General features: G+C 36.3%; 1 protein-coding gene across 1 annotated transcript in view; it reads left to right on the top strand.

Annotated features, from left to right (window-relative positions):
* LOC101899257 (uncharacterized) overlaps positions 1 to 13,401 on the top strand; it is a 348,103-nt gene that overhangs the window by 74,676 nt on the left and 260,026 nt on the right. The window contains exon 2 of the mRNA XM_059123944.1: positions 9,526 to 9,692. The gene's annotated coding sequence lies outside the window, so the exon portion shown is untranslated. The remainder of the gene's footprint in view (positions 1 to 9,525; positions 9,693 to 13,401) is intronic.

A 13,401-nucleotide genomic window follows, 5' to 3' on the forward strand; every position in this document is an offset into this window, starting at 1 on the left:
GTCTAAAGGTCCTTGAAAACAGAGACGGAGGGACGCTCATCGCAAAATCGACATAGAATTTCTTGGTATATACTCCTTGTGGGATATATATTTCGAGGTTTTACAAGCGGAGTGACAAACTTAATATAGGTGGAGGGTTCAAAAAAGAGAAGACAAGTGTTTCGCCATTCTACGTCATCAACTGTCATTTGTCTACTAGCTCATTTAAACTTATTTAGTGGCTCCAAAACTATGAATAAAAATTTAATGATTTTATTTTTAAGCCACTTAGTTACTACTAATTACATAACATATTTACTGCTAATGCAAATTTTTGCTACTTTCTAATTTTGTCACAAAATTTTTGATTTGATTAATTTTAATTTTAGATTTTATCCCGCTGCCGCAAACAAAACAAAAAGCAAACTGTAATTGCCATACAAAACCCCGATTTTGGGTTGAAGTTTTTAAAAGCAGTTGCGAAAACTAAAACTCTAAAAAATTATGCATTTCTATGGAGTTGTATACACAAATGCAATTATGCATGCATACATATTTTTTTTCTTTTTGTGGGGGGTTTTGAAAAGTTCAAAACATAAATAGATGCTGAAAATCCGAGTCACGCTTAAATAAAATTAATTACTTACAACGTTATCGCAAAACTATCGCTAACAAAGTGCATTTATAAATTGCACGTATAAGTTTGGGACATGATAAGACCCATGATCTGCACCATCACCAGTGACATGAGTAACACAGAAGCAGAAGCAGCAGCACTCCCTGCTATGCCCAGGGTTCACTTGTCACACGCCCACCAATATATATGTGGGAGGTGGATGGTGGGTGGCTTGGACGAAAATAATGCAGAAGAAGATGCAAAACGAAAAAAAAAAACCGTCAACTGACATCAGAACAATTGCCACAAGTGCCAGAGTCACTGCCACCACCACCACCATTACATTCATAGAAATGCCAGAACATGGTATCATACAGATACAAATACGACTAGATAGATGTAATCGAATAGGGTGGGATAAAAGGTAATGCACACTTTTCATATTATTCATGGAGAAAATGTATATTTTGGTATTCAAAAGTTTTTATACCCTACAAAACTATGTGTATTATAAGATGTTATAAGTTTGATTGGGCCAAAAATTATGTAACACCTCTTAATATTGGTTTCCCACATAGGAAAGTATATATGGATCTTCCTATCTCGCCGAGATGAGTCGATCTAGCTATGTATGTCTGTCTGTCCATGTTAATTTGTAATAAAGCTACAGGTCGCAATTATGAAGCTATCCTCACGAAATTGAAAATGGAGGTGGGGTTATGGTCAGAGTAGAACCCTATTGTTTTTGGAGATGATCGCACGATATTTAGAGGTTGAAATGGACTAAAAACAGAAAAATTTCCTGATTTTGCAGTTACTCTATAGGCCACAATTATAAGCCAATCGTCGCGAAAATTTACATGGAGTTAGAGTTTAGGAGTAGGCAGAAACCTACCACTGTAAGAAAATAGGAAAATTTCCACTAAACCTCGAATATTTTCAATCCCAGCTAAATCCCTAATACATTAAGAGATAACTTCTTGCCATTACAGTGACGCTAATAGCCAAGAAATCGGATATATAGCAAAAAAGGTACAATATATATGTAAGAGAATTGATCTTATTTATTCTGCTTATAAATCAAGAACCGCTCATCAATTCTAGGAAATATCTAAGAAAATCGCGGAAAAATGTAGCAATAAAAAAGTGAATATCTTTTGTCGAATTTTTTTCAATTTTTGTCATATTTTTTATCGCATGCGATTTTTTCAATTTGACTTAGAATTTTGAATTGTAAATTTTCTAAATTTTTACACCCCGATACACTACATTTTGAGGGTATTATGTGCATATCGCAAATATCGTCCGATCCTCACGAAATTTTGCATGGGGGTAGGGTTAGGGTCAAAACTAAAGCCTAATGGGCTACAAAAAATTATTTTTTTTTTATAATTTTGTAGTCGCTCTATACCACAATTGAAAATTAATCGACACGGAATTTCGCATCAGAAAAGAGTTAAGGACAGGGAAGAAGTCTAGCATTTTGGATGACCATTTGATTATATTTAGCTGTAAAATAGACTACAACCTTCGTGTGGAATTGTTTTGAATACTTAACAACACTACGGAGTGCGTAAATATTGGATAATTTCTCCGGGTCAAAAAAAACTAAGGGTAACCTCTTGGAGGGGCTCTTTGACTTTAATTTAAAAACGAAATGTTCCAAAATGGATTTGGATACAATGAGACTTTGAACATATTATTGTGTTGTAGGGTATCACAAGGTCGGCCCCGCACGACTATAGCCTTTGCTTACTTGTTAGGTAATGATTATTGAAAATTGCAATTATAAGGGGTCGTTGAAAAACGATATACCTTTCAAAACCTCGATACCAGCGACGTACCAAGAAATATACTTCGAAATCAGTTCAGAGGTGCTACTAGGAAAAAAAATTAACTTTTCAATGTAAAAGAGATATCAAAACAAGTAAAATAGTATGAGTCGGTTTTACAGACATGTATATTCCACCAGCCTTGAGTTATGATTATTCAAATTTTCACCCTTTATGTGGAAGGTTCCGAAGCAGTTGGACAATATTGCCTAAGACTTATAAAAATATTACAATGTGTCTGATTGTGACTAAATCGACTATTTCCTATACTTTATATAAGACATGTGCCAATTTTTGGAAAATGTGGATGTATGGAAAAATATTGGTTGTGCAAAATTTGAAGGAAATCGAACACTTATGTCCAATTTTATGCAAATCATACATTTCGATAAATTACATATTCATAATAGATGATTAAGAGAAATATTTAGATATAGCAAGTTGTAAAGAATAGCCGACTTGTTTCTAAAGTTATGACAGATAAAACTTTTGAAAACTGTGACCCTTGGTGGGTGAAATACCAGAAGGGGTTGGCAGATATATATCATCTTCGCAACGGAATATTTGAAATTTGAAGCGTTTTGGTTTTTAAAATCTTGAATCCTTTTGTTGGAGGAGGTGCCAGAAGAAATGGTCCGATCTCTACCATCTTTATAACAGATCTTGTGTTGATAGAAATATTAAAACGTTCCAAGTCTGAATGGAATCTGATGTTAACTTTGCTCTTTATCAGTCTCATGGATATTTCAAATTTTGACACTTTGTGGGGGAGGTACCAGAAGCAGTGGACCGATATATTCCATATTCGCACGAAACCTTGAATTAATAAAAATATGGTTATGTGTGTAATACGAAGAAACCCATATGCTTATTTCGGATTTTATCATCGTTATGGTTATTCAAAATTTCGGACTTTGTGCCAGAAGAAATTATCCGATATCTATCATTTTTATTACAGATCTTGCGTTGATGGAAATATTGAGATGTACCCAGTTTGAATGGAATCGGATGTTAACTTCGCTCTTTATGAGTTTCATGGATATTCAATATGTTGAAAATGTCGTTGTTTTTGGGGGAGGTACCAGAAGGAGTGGCCCGATATATCATATCTTCGCACCAGACCTTGGGTGACTAAAACCAATACTTAAATTTTTGTCCATCTGAACCCCTTAATGTACATCTTCAAAAACAATAGGATTTAATTCTGAAACTAAACTTACCCTCATATATATAATTGTGACCTGTATAAAGTTGGAGCAAAATCGGGTTCTCCTTTCTCTTTCTGTGCAGTAAATTATTTTCTTTGAAAATATTGAGGTAACAGAAGGAGTGGACAGATATTGCCCATCTTGGAACACGATCTAAGATTGACAATAATATTACGATGTACAAGTTTGGATCAAATCGGATACTTCCGTCGAGAGTTATCGTGCCAGACAGACATACGGACTGACATCGCTAGATCGCCTCCAAATGTCCTGAAACGAACACGTTTTGGCCGTATCAAATAATATATATTCTTTCTTTAGATATATGGTTAAGGGCATAAAAAATGGTGAAAACTATAAACCTAGCTTCCTTGTAGAAATTAAAAAATGAGTTAAGTTCGGTCAAGCCGAACATTTTATACCCTCCACCATTTTGAAGGAATTTGAAAAATAAAAAAAAAATCGTCTATAAATCCATCTAAAATGAAAACGTTATATGTGGGCTATACAAAGACGTGGACCTGCGTAGAAAATTTTCCGTCAAAGGTTGAAGTGTTCATTATAAACTTTAAAAACGAAATTTGAAATTTGAAAAATTCCGGTGAATACTATCGCTAATATCTTGAAAATACCGAAAATCGAGGGTGTCGTTGTATGGGGGGTTTACGATATCGCGGACATCATGGTGAGGATTTTCAGACAATTCCAATAAAATAAATTGGCTACAACCATCAAAATACCGAATATATTGAATTTCTTCCAGGGGTAAAGTACTCCTAAAGAATTCCGTGTGTAGAAGTTCTGATAATGATAGTAAAAAATTTGGCTAAAATCATCAAAATACCGAATATCGAGGGTTACCGTTGTGCGTATATTATATCTGCAGGAAATGAAAATGGGCCATGTAGGTCCAGGTTTTGTTATAGCCCCTATTTTCGGTTTTTTTTTTTTTTTTGTGATTGAAGCGACATTGTTCACCGGAATTGTTTCAAATTTGTTATTTGAAGTTCGTAATGGATAGTACAGCCTAAGACAGAAAATTGTCTTTGCAAGTCCACGTCTTCGTGTAGCCCCCATATTACGGTACCTCCCCAAAAAATTGTCAAATTCGTTCCAAATGGTGGAGATTATTCAAAGTTCGGCCAGCCGAAGTCAAAGTTTTTTTTTACTTGTTTTTAATTTTTATCGTACCAGAAATTTTTAACAAGGCCCTTCCAATGTTCCTCAGCTAATTGGAATAACACCTTCTTTTGGAATAACACTCTAGAAACCTGAAATTTAGTTGAGAAGTTGGAAGAAGTTTTAGTATTTACTTTATTTTCCTCCCTCTCTCTCTCTCCTCTATAACAAATAACTAGGTGACTCTTTTATGAAATTTTCTGAATATAGCTCCCGAGTGGACTAAAATTTTCATTCCGAAGCCAAAATTGTTTTTACAAATCTTTGATAGAATTTTTCCACGTAGCACTTTGTCCTGGTACCTCTAACGAACAGAATATATTTTTAAATTCTATTAAACTTCCATTCCATGGCGGTGAGCCCTCATGCCATGAGTTCCCAGAATTAATTTGTCACAATCTCTAAAGCATCACCCCGTAAAATATTGAGTACATCACTGACTGTTGGCCCATTCGCTAGATAGTCTCCCCATTGATGCTGCTCCTGCTACTCCCATTGTTGTTGTTGTTACTGGCAGTTATCATACGATTAAAAGCTTACACCAACAAAGTCCAACAAAAAAATTTACTAACATTTATAGTATTTGTTCATGTCCGTGCTTGTTTCATAACTCCATGTCTCTGTGTGTGTTTGTGTGTGCGCGTCTGTAAGTTGGCACTTAGTGAGAGGTTCAAATAAACTGTGGCAGCAGCATATTTGTAAAACTTTTGCTGCAGCATTTCGTGTGACACTATGTGCCACATCCCGCGTAACGCCGAAAAAAAAAAATATTGCACCAAAAAATCAAAGAACAGGACGGTAGAGTTGCATCGGAAAAAAGAGGACATGACTACCAAACGAATGTACGAGCGAGCGAACGAACGAACGATCCGCATGTAATTTATGACAACATTTTACTAAGGTCGAGTTAAATGCCATTTTTTAACTGACACTTAGCCAAAAAGAAAAGCAACAAAACCCATTTTGGCCAAAGGCAGAGGAGGGGATTGTCAGGCGGACGCAGGAAATATGCACTCGAAACCAAAGTAAAACGTTTTTGAAGGCAACGTGCCCGGCTACATCGGTACATAGTTCATGGAGATAGTCTCTGGACGTTCAAAAATTGAAGAGATGTGATATTCCAATTGTATGTGCACACACACAGAGACACACTCACACACATACACACACGTTTGTGTGTGTGTCCAACTAAAAGAATAAAATAAAACTAAAACAACGTACGTGTCGTATGACAACTTTGATTCATACCCTGCGGTGTCAAGCTAAAATAATCCAAACAAAGAATGTGGACATTGTTCTGGCCGGATTTTCTGGTGGTACACCAGACCAACTGAAAATCTTACCTGGCTATTATTATTTAATGCAACGCAGTTTTCAATTAGTTATTATTCCATTGAAGTGTGTAAATCTTGAGGTAGAGCCGGATTATTTGTCAGTGCCTAACAAATTGTTCTGTATGGGAGTCGTCCATGGCAGTTAATGGTTCAAGAAGTTTCAAATGAAGCAAACGCAAATTTGCCGACAATTATATCTGCACCATATGTGATTAGCTTAAAACATCATCAAAATATATTCAGGTTCAAAAAATGCTCTATTTGTATTGATGTGTTGGGGATAATATCCCAAATTTCTCTGGGCCAACAATTATATAACACCTTGAAATATTGGTATTGCACATAGGATGTTTTATGTGGATCTTCCCATTTTACATCCGTCTTTCCGTGTTAATTTGTAATCTCGCTTAAGGTTGCAGTTATGGACAGAAATTAAGCATTGTAAGGGTAAGAATAAAAGCCTATTATTTCTGGAGAAATAGGGTTGAAATGGACCGAAAACAGAAACATTTCCTGATTTTGCAGTTGCTCTACAGGTGGCAATTATGGACCAATCTATACGGAATTTATAATGAGACTAGAGTTTAGGGCAGGAAGGAAGCCTACCATTTTGTTCGGTCATCGGATAATATTTAATCACAAATACCTGCCAGTTGAAATTTTCGACCAAAAAGATTCACTGAAGGTTATTAGTAATATTAACGAGAAATCTACCTACCTAAAATGCAAGGAAAATTTAAAATAAAATGTACAAGGGGGAGGCCTTCTAGAACATTTCGAACTATTGTCAGGTGTGACAATATATATGAATATGTTTAGATTTATTCGAATTGGTCAACTTTGATGAAATGAAACCGTCACACGCCACCCGAATCTTGCTCTGCGAAATTTTGGCCCATTCCCGACGAAGCGCTTGCTTGAGATGATCAACACCTTGGTATTTTTTAGTGCCAACCTTGCTTTCCAAAATACTCCAGACACAATAGTCCAACAGATTGATAACTGGAGATTTTGGTGACCATTGTGCGCTGGAAATGAAGCAAGGCACCTCATTTTGTAACCATTCTTGGGTGGCGCGTGCTGAAAGCGATGGTGCTGAGTCCTGTTTTAATTTCCAATGCCTGCGGCCAAAATGTTTGCGTGCCCAAGGATTTCATACACCCTCCAGAATATTTTCGCTATAACGTTTAGCATTTATTCTGATGCGATGAGAGCGACCATCAGCTGTTATGGCGGCCCACACCATCGCCATGGCCGGCGCTTGAGTTCTGGTGGCCAACCGAAGGTGCACATTTTCAGCTGACCTCTTTGGCACGTAAACACGATAATTTTGTTTGTTTTCAAACTTCTGGACAAAAACGTGTATTCTCATCGAAGAAAATCAAATTCGGCAGTTCACCATTTTCGGCCAAGCGAAACAACTTTTTAGCTCTGTTGAGTCTATTTTTTTCTGTTGCGGTGTAAGTTCTTCCACCTTTAGGAATTTCATTGGCATTACTCCGAGCTCATTTTTCAATATTTACACAACGGAATATTGTAATATGTTCAGCTCACGAGCAATTTTTCGGCCACTGTGACGCGGGTTTCGATCAAATCGTTTCTTTAATTTTCGAACCACATCTGCTGATGTTGCTGTTTTCTTCCGTCTACTTCCTTGACGTCGTGCTACGCTACCAGTATCCCGATAACGAGTGATGGTAGGAGACAGAAAAGATTTATTCACATTTAAATGCTGGAGTGCTCTAACGATAACCAGCCAAATACAGGGTTGCCTATATTCGGCGGACCCATGTTTTGTTATGCAACTTGTGTGCGGTGGAGCGCCGTCTTGTTGAAACAAGAACTGCCTCATACGCTTTCGACGAATAATTGGCATCACAAAATTGGCCATCATGCCATTTTCATTTTGGAAGAAAAACGGCCCAATGACCGTTTTCGCAGTAACGCACCAAACTGTGACTTTTTCGTCATGAAGAGGCACTTCTTGAATCTCCTGAGGATTTTCAGTGGCGTAGAAACGGCAATTTTGCTTATTTTCGGTCCCTTAAAAGGCGCACTTCTCACATTTTTTAATGTTTTAAAAGCACGTTGAGTTTTCACAATTGACTTCTTCTGTTGAATGTAAATTTCAACTTTTTCAGAGCGCTCGCGTGACGTGTATTGGTTCATGGTGAAAATCTGCTTGGACTGACGCTTCAAACGCGGTATGTCATTAAGCGATGTGACATCTCTGTCAAAAGTTATGGCGTCCGTCGAATATGGGCAACCCTGTATAAAGAAATCACACTATCACCCTTGAATTCTATCATGAAAAAAATTTTTTTCTAGAAAATTCTCACCAAAATTCTTTTGTACGCTTGTAAGCAATATAATGAGCTGTCACTGTAATAATTTTAACAACTGTCGGACCAGTGGCTAAGAAATGACAGTAGTCTGAAGTTGGTTGCATTTTTTTCATCTCCCCCTCTACACATTATATATATTTCGTTATGTATATCCGATATATTTATTAAAAATAATCGCGGTTTAATGGAAAACTTGACTTTTATTTAACACAGATGTTATGTTCTATTTCACCCACTAAATACTACCGATGACCATCAAAATTGGAATGCTTTTGTCCGGCCCTAAGCGCTAGTCCCATACTAACTTCGACTTGTAGAACAACTGCAAAATCAGGATTTTTTTCAGTTTTTGTTCCATTTCATCCCCTAAAAATTATTTGATCATCTCCATTCTATTCTGACCATAACCCCACCTCCATTTTTAATTTCGTGAGCATCGAGCCAAAATTGCGACATGTAGCTTGAATTCAAATTAACATGGACAGACGGACGGACGGACATACATAACTAGATCGACTCAGCTCGGCGAGGTAGGAAGATCCATATATACTTTCCTATATGTTAAACCAATAGTTCGTGGTGTTACATAATTTTTGGCCCAATCAAACTTATAATACACCCAACACATATTGTTGTAGGGTATAAAAACAGCAAAAATGAAGTCTTCGGGTTCAGTTTTTTAATGTTTTTAAAGAAAAGTACCCAAAATATCCCTTAAAGTTCCACTGAGGGTTAATTCGTTGTTCCAAAATATATCCCGGATTTTTCCAATTACCGAAGGGTCTTTATGTCTAAAATTTATGGGTTTCCTAGGAATTTTATATGGAATACTTTCAAATATAATTAATAAAATATGGGCGATACTTCCTCGCTAATTTTCGTATTCCTCCTATGTAAACTTCCAAAACTGTATATACACCCTCTGTAGCCATATGCCTGAGGTAATAAAAATGTTGTCTTTTACTCACTATTTTAATTTGCCATAATGTCTATATCTATATTTACTGATGAAAGAATCTCTTGTTATTATAGATAATTCCCATGCATACACGCCTGAATATCGGCCGGTGAAATGATGAAGATCTTACCGGACATCTTCATCAGAAAATCCTTAGGACGTGGTAGGGACTTGGGTCTTTTTTTCTGGGACATCGCCGATTGCAATCAGGTTCACATTTTACCATGGCTTTATAAGAATGGTAAGTTGGTCTTTTATAATATTCCTAATTTACAAAACATGTAAGAATATTTGGTGATAATTGCGATAACTATGTTCATGTATCATCCCAGTTACAAATATGAATTATATCAAGAATTATATGAGTATATTGTCATACTATTAACAAATTATTTCGCAACGAATCCAAAACTCTCACAATCTATCCTACAACAACCAATAACAATTACAACTACGAATAACATTCATTTAACAAAACCCTTATCTAAAAGTGGGATAATTTAATGGGAAACTTTAATGTACGCAATAATATCCTTATAGCTCCTATAGCTGTATATAGAGCGCACTCGATTGCCGCCACCACCATGCCAGCACACAAAACACTTGTGTCTGTGCCAATGTGTGTGTGGGTGTTTGTATGTGTGTGCATACGCTGGCAATAAACTACTTTAAATGTATTGGTAATGAGGGTAATTATTTGCAGATGCTTGTTTCCATTTTAATAATTTATATATTTCCGTTTATCAATAAACTTACACAATAGTAGGGCGTGAAAAATATTATGCCACATTTATCTTGAATAAGATTAATGATAAATGTTGGCATACAAACATATGTGTGTGTGTGTGTGTGTGTGTCAGTGTATTTATGTATGTAGCGCATATAAATATATTCTGCTCGTAATACAATATGGCAGAAAATGTGGTTTTGCATACAAACATATGAATAATTATCATTGTAACAAAGAAATGCCAGAATAATAATAGTAAAAGTGAAAACGGAAATTCCTTCATTTTACCCCTTTTGGTCCGGTACTTGCATAAATAATTATTTAAGATTACGAAATGAAAAGTGAAATATATTTATTTATGTGAAACAGAGATTTTAATATTAGCTATGATAAAAATATATAAATAAATAAAAGAATGCAAGTAATATTATTTATGTACATGTTAATTTGTAATCGCAATTATGGCCCGATCCTCACGAAATTTTTCATGGAGGTGGAAGATGATCGCATAATATTTAGGGGTTGAAATGGATCAAAAAAGGTCGCGATTAGAGACCAAACGACACGAAAGTTACCAAGGGGCTAGAGCTTGGGGCAGGGTAGAAGCCTTTCAATTTGGATGGTCTTCGGGTAATAGTTAGTGGTCATCGGGTATTGCTGCTTTGTAATATTTTTTCACTTTACAACACAGGTTGGGGTTTTTATATACCGATTGCAATTATCGTCCGATCCTTACGAAAATTTCAAAACAATAGGCCTAGCCCTATAGGCCTATTGTTTATAAAGAAATCCGCAATATATTTAGGGGTTGAAATGGACCAACAACTACCAACAACCATTCCACCAAAACGCTGAAAATAACTTACAGGCCAAATCCAAAATACACAAAAGGCAAACTTCTGGCTTTCTTTTATAATGATTTCGTTTACGAATGTAACCAAATATCGTAGACAGACAAATCATATAGATGAGTCTAAATTTGGAGATACAGAGGAGCCTCCAGCAATTGGAGACGATCGCAAAATATTTAGGGGTTCAAATGAACAAAAAAAAACAGAACAATTTTCCTGATCACACAATAGAAAACAATCGACACGGAATTTTGCCTGAGAAGGGAGTTAAGGACAGCGAAGAAGTCTATAATTTTGGATGATCGTTGGATTATATTTAGCTGTAAAATGGACCACAACACGACGGAGTGCGTAAATATTGGGCAAATGCCCCTGGCTAGGGGTAATATCTGGGCAGTGCTCTATGATATAATTTCAAAAGAGAAATCTTCCAAAAAGGATTTGGACATAAGGTTACTTCTAACATATTGTAGTGTTGTAGGGTATCTCATGGATGGCCCGCACGACTATAGCCTTGGCTTACTAGATTTTTATTTAAATTGAAACGGATTAATAGTCTAAGTTAACATATTCTGCTCTATAATTATTTCATTTTATTTTGATAAGCATAATGGTGGAGGTTATAAAAAGTTCGGACGAGCTTAAATCCCCCTTTACTAGTTATACCTTTAGCCATATGGCTAGATAGGGTATATATCATTTGGTACGGTCAAAACGTGCCTAGTCGATATATCGGTTTTAGACCCTAGGTCTCTTTAGACCAAATCCGTTTTAAGACATTTGGAGTCGATCTGGCGATATCCGCCGTTAGTCTGTCTGGCTCGCTCTCGAAGGGTGTATTCAATTTGATCCAAACTTGGTACATTGTAATATTATTGTCAAACACAAATTGAATCGGGAGACGGGGAATATCAGACCGCTGCTTCTGGTACCTACCACACAAAATGTCAACATTTTCAAAGAAAATAATTTTTTTGCACAGAAAGAGAAAGGATAAGGATTTTGCTCCAACTATTTGCATTAGTGCTAGGTCAGGTGCGAAACTGGAAAATATCGGTCCAATCCATGAAATACCTCCACCACATATAGTCAAAATTTTGAATAATTGTAAATATTTTAAAATGTGATGTAAGTGTCCGATTGTCTTCAAATTACACATATCCCAATATTTTTAACAGCCCAACGTCTGTTGTTAACATGGAATATATCGGGCCACTCATTCTGTTGACTCCCCTACAAGGTCAAAATTTTGAGTAATCATGAAGCTCATAAAATGCCAAATTATCATCCGATTCCATTTAGACTTGGCACATTTGAATATATCCATCAACATAGGAATCTGTTAGAAAAACGGTAGGGATCGGACCATTGCTTCTGGTCCCTCCCCTACAAAGGGTCAAAATTTTGAATATCCATGAAGGTCATAAAACGCGAAATAAGCATCAGAATCTCTTTATACACAATATCTGTTGTAAAGATGGGATATATTAGGTCCACTCTTTCTGGTATCTCCCTCACAAAGGCTCAAAATGTTGAATCTCCATGAAGCTCATAAAAAGCGAAATTAACATCCCATTCCATTCCAGACTTGGTACACGTCAAAATTTCCATCAACACCAGATCTCTTATAAAGATGGTAGAGTTCGGATTATAGTATGGAGGGTATATTAACTTTGTCATTCCGTTTGTAACACCTAGAAATATACATTTTAGACCCTACAAAGTATACATTCTTGATCAGCATAAAATTATATGTCGATTTAGCGATGACCGTCCGTATGTGGAATTCACTCTAGCTCCCGAAAGAAATGATGTTGGTTAATAAAATTTTACTCAAATGTATATTATGTCTGCAGAACTTTTGGTACTGAAAATTGGCCATGTAGTTCCACGTTTTGGTATGGCCCCCATATAACGGTACCTTCCAATATTCGGTACTTTGATGGTTTTAGCGACATTATTTGCCGTAATTGTTTCGAATTTGGCAGACAGAAGATTGTCTGTGCAGGTCCACGTCTTCGTATAGCCCCCATTTTACGGTACCTCCCCATATTCGGTATTTTGATGATTTCAGCGACATTATTCATCGGAATTGCGTCAAATCTGGAACTTGAAGTTCGTAATGTATAGTACAGGCTATGACAGAAAATTTTCTGTAAAGGTCCACGTCTTCGTATAGCCCCCATTTTACGGTACCTCCCATATTCGGTATTTTGATGATTTCAGCGACATTTTTTACCGGAATTGTTTCAAATTTGGTATTTGAAGTTCGTAATGCATACTACAGCCTATGACAGAAGATTGTCTGTGCAGGTTCACGTCTTTGTATAGCCCTCATATAACGGTACCTCTCCATATTCGGTATGTTG

This window comes from Musca domestica, unplaced genomic scaffold (genome assembly GCF_030504385.1).
Source record: "Musca domestica strain aabys unplaced genomic scaffold, Musca_domestica.polishedcontigs.V.1.1 26, whole genome shotgun sequence".
Lineage (NCBI taxonomy): Eukaryota > Metazoa > Arthropoda > Insecta > Diptera > Muscidae > Musca > Musca domestica.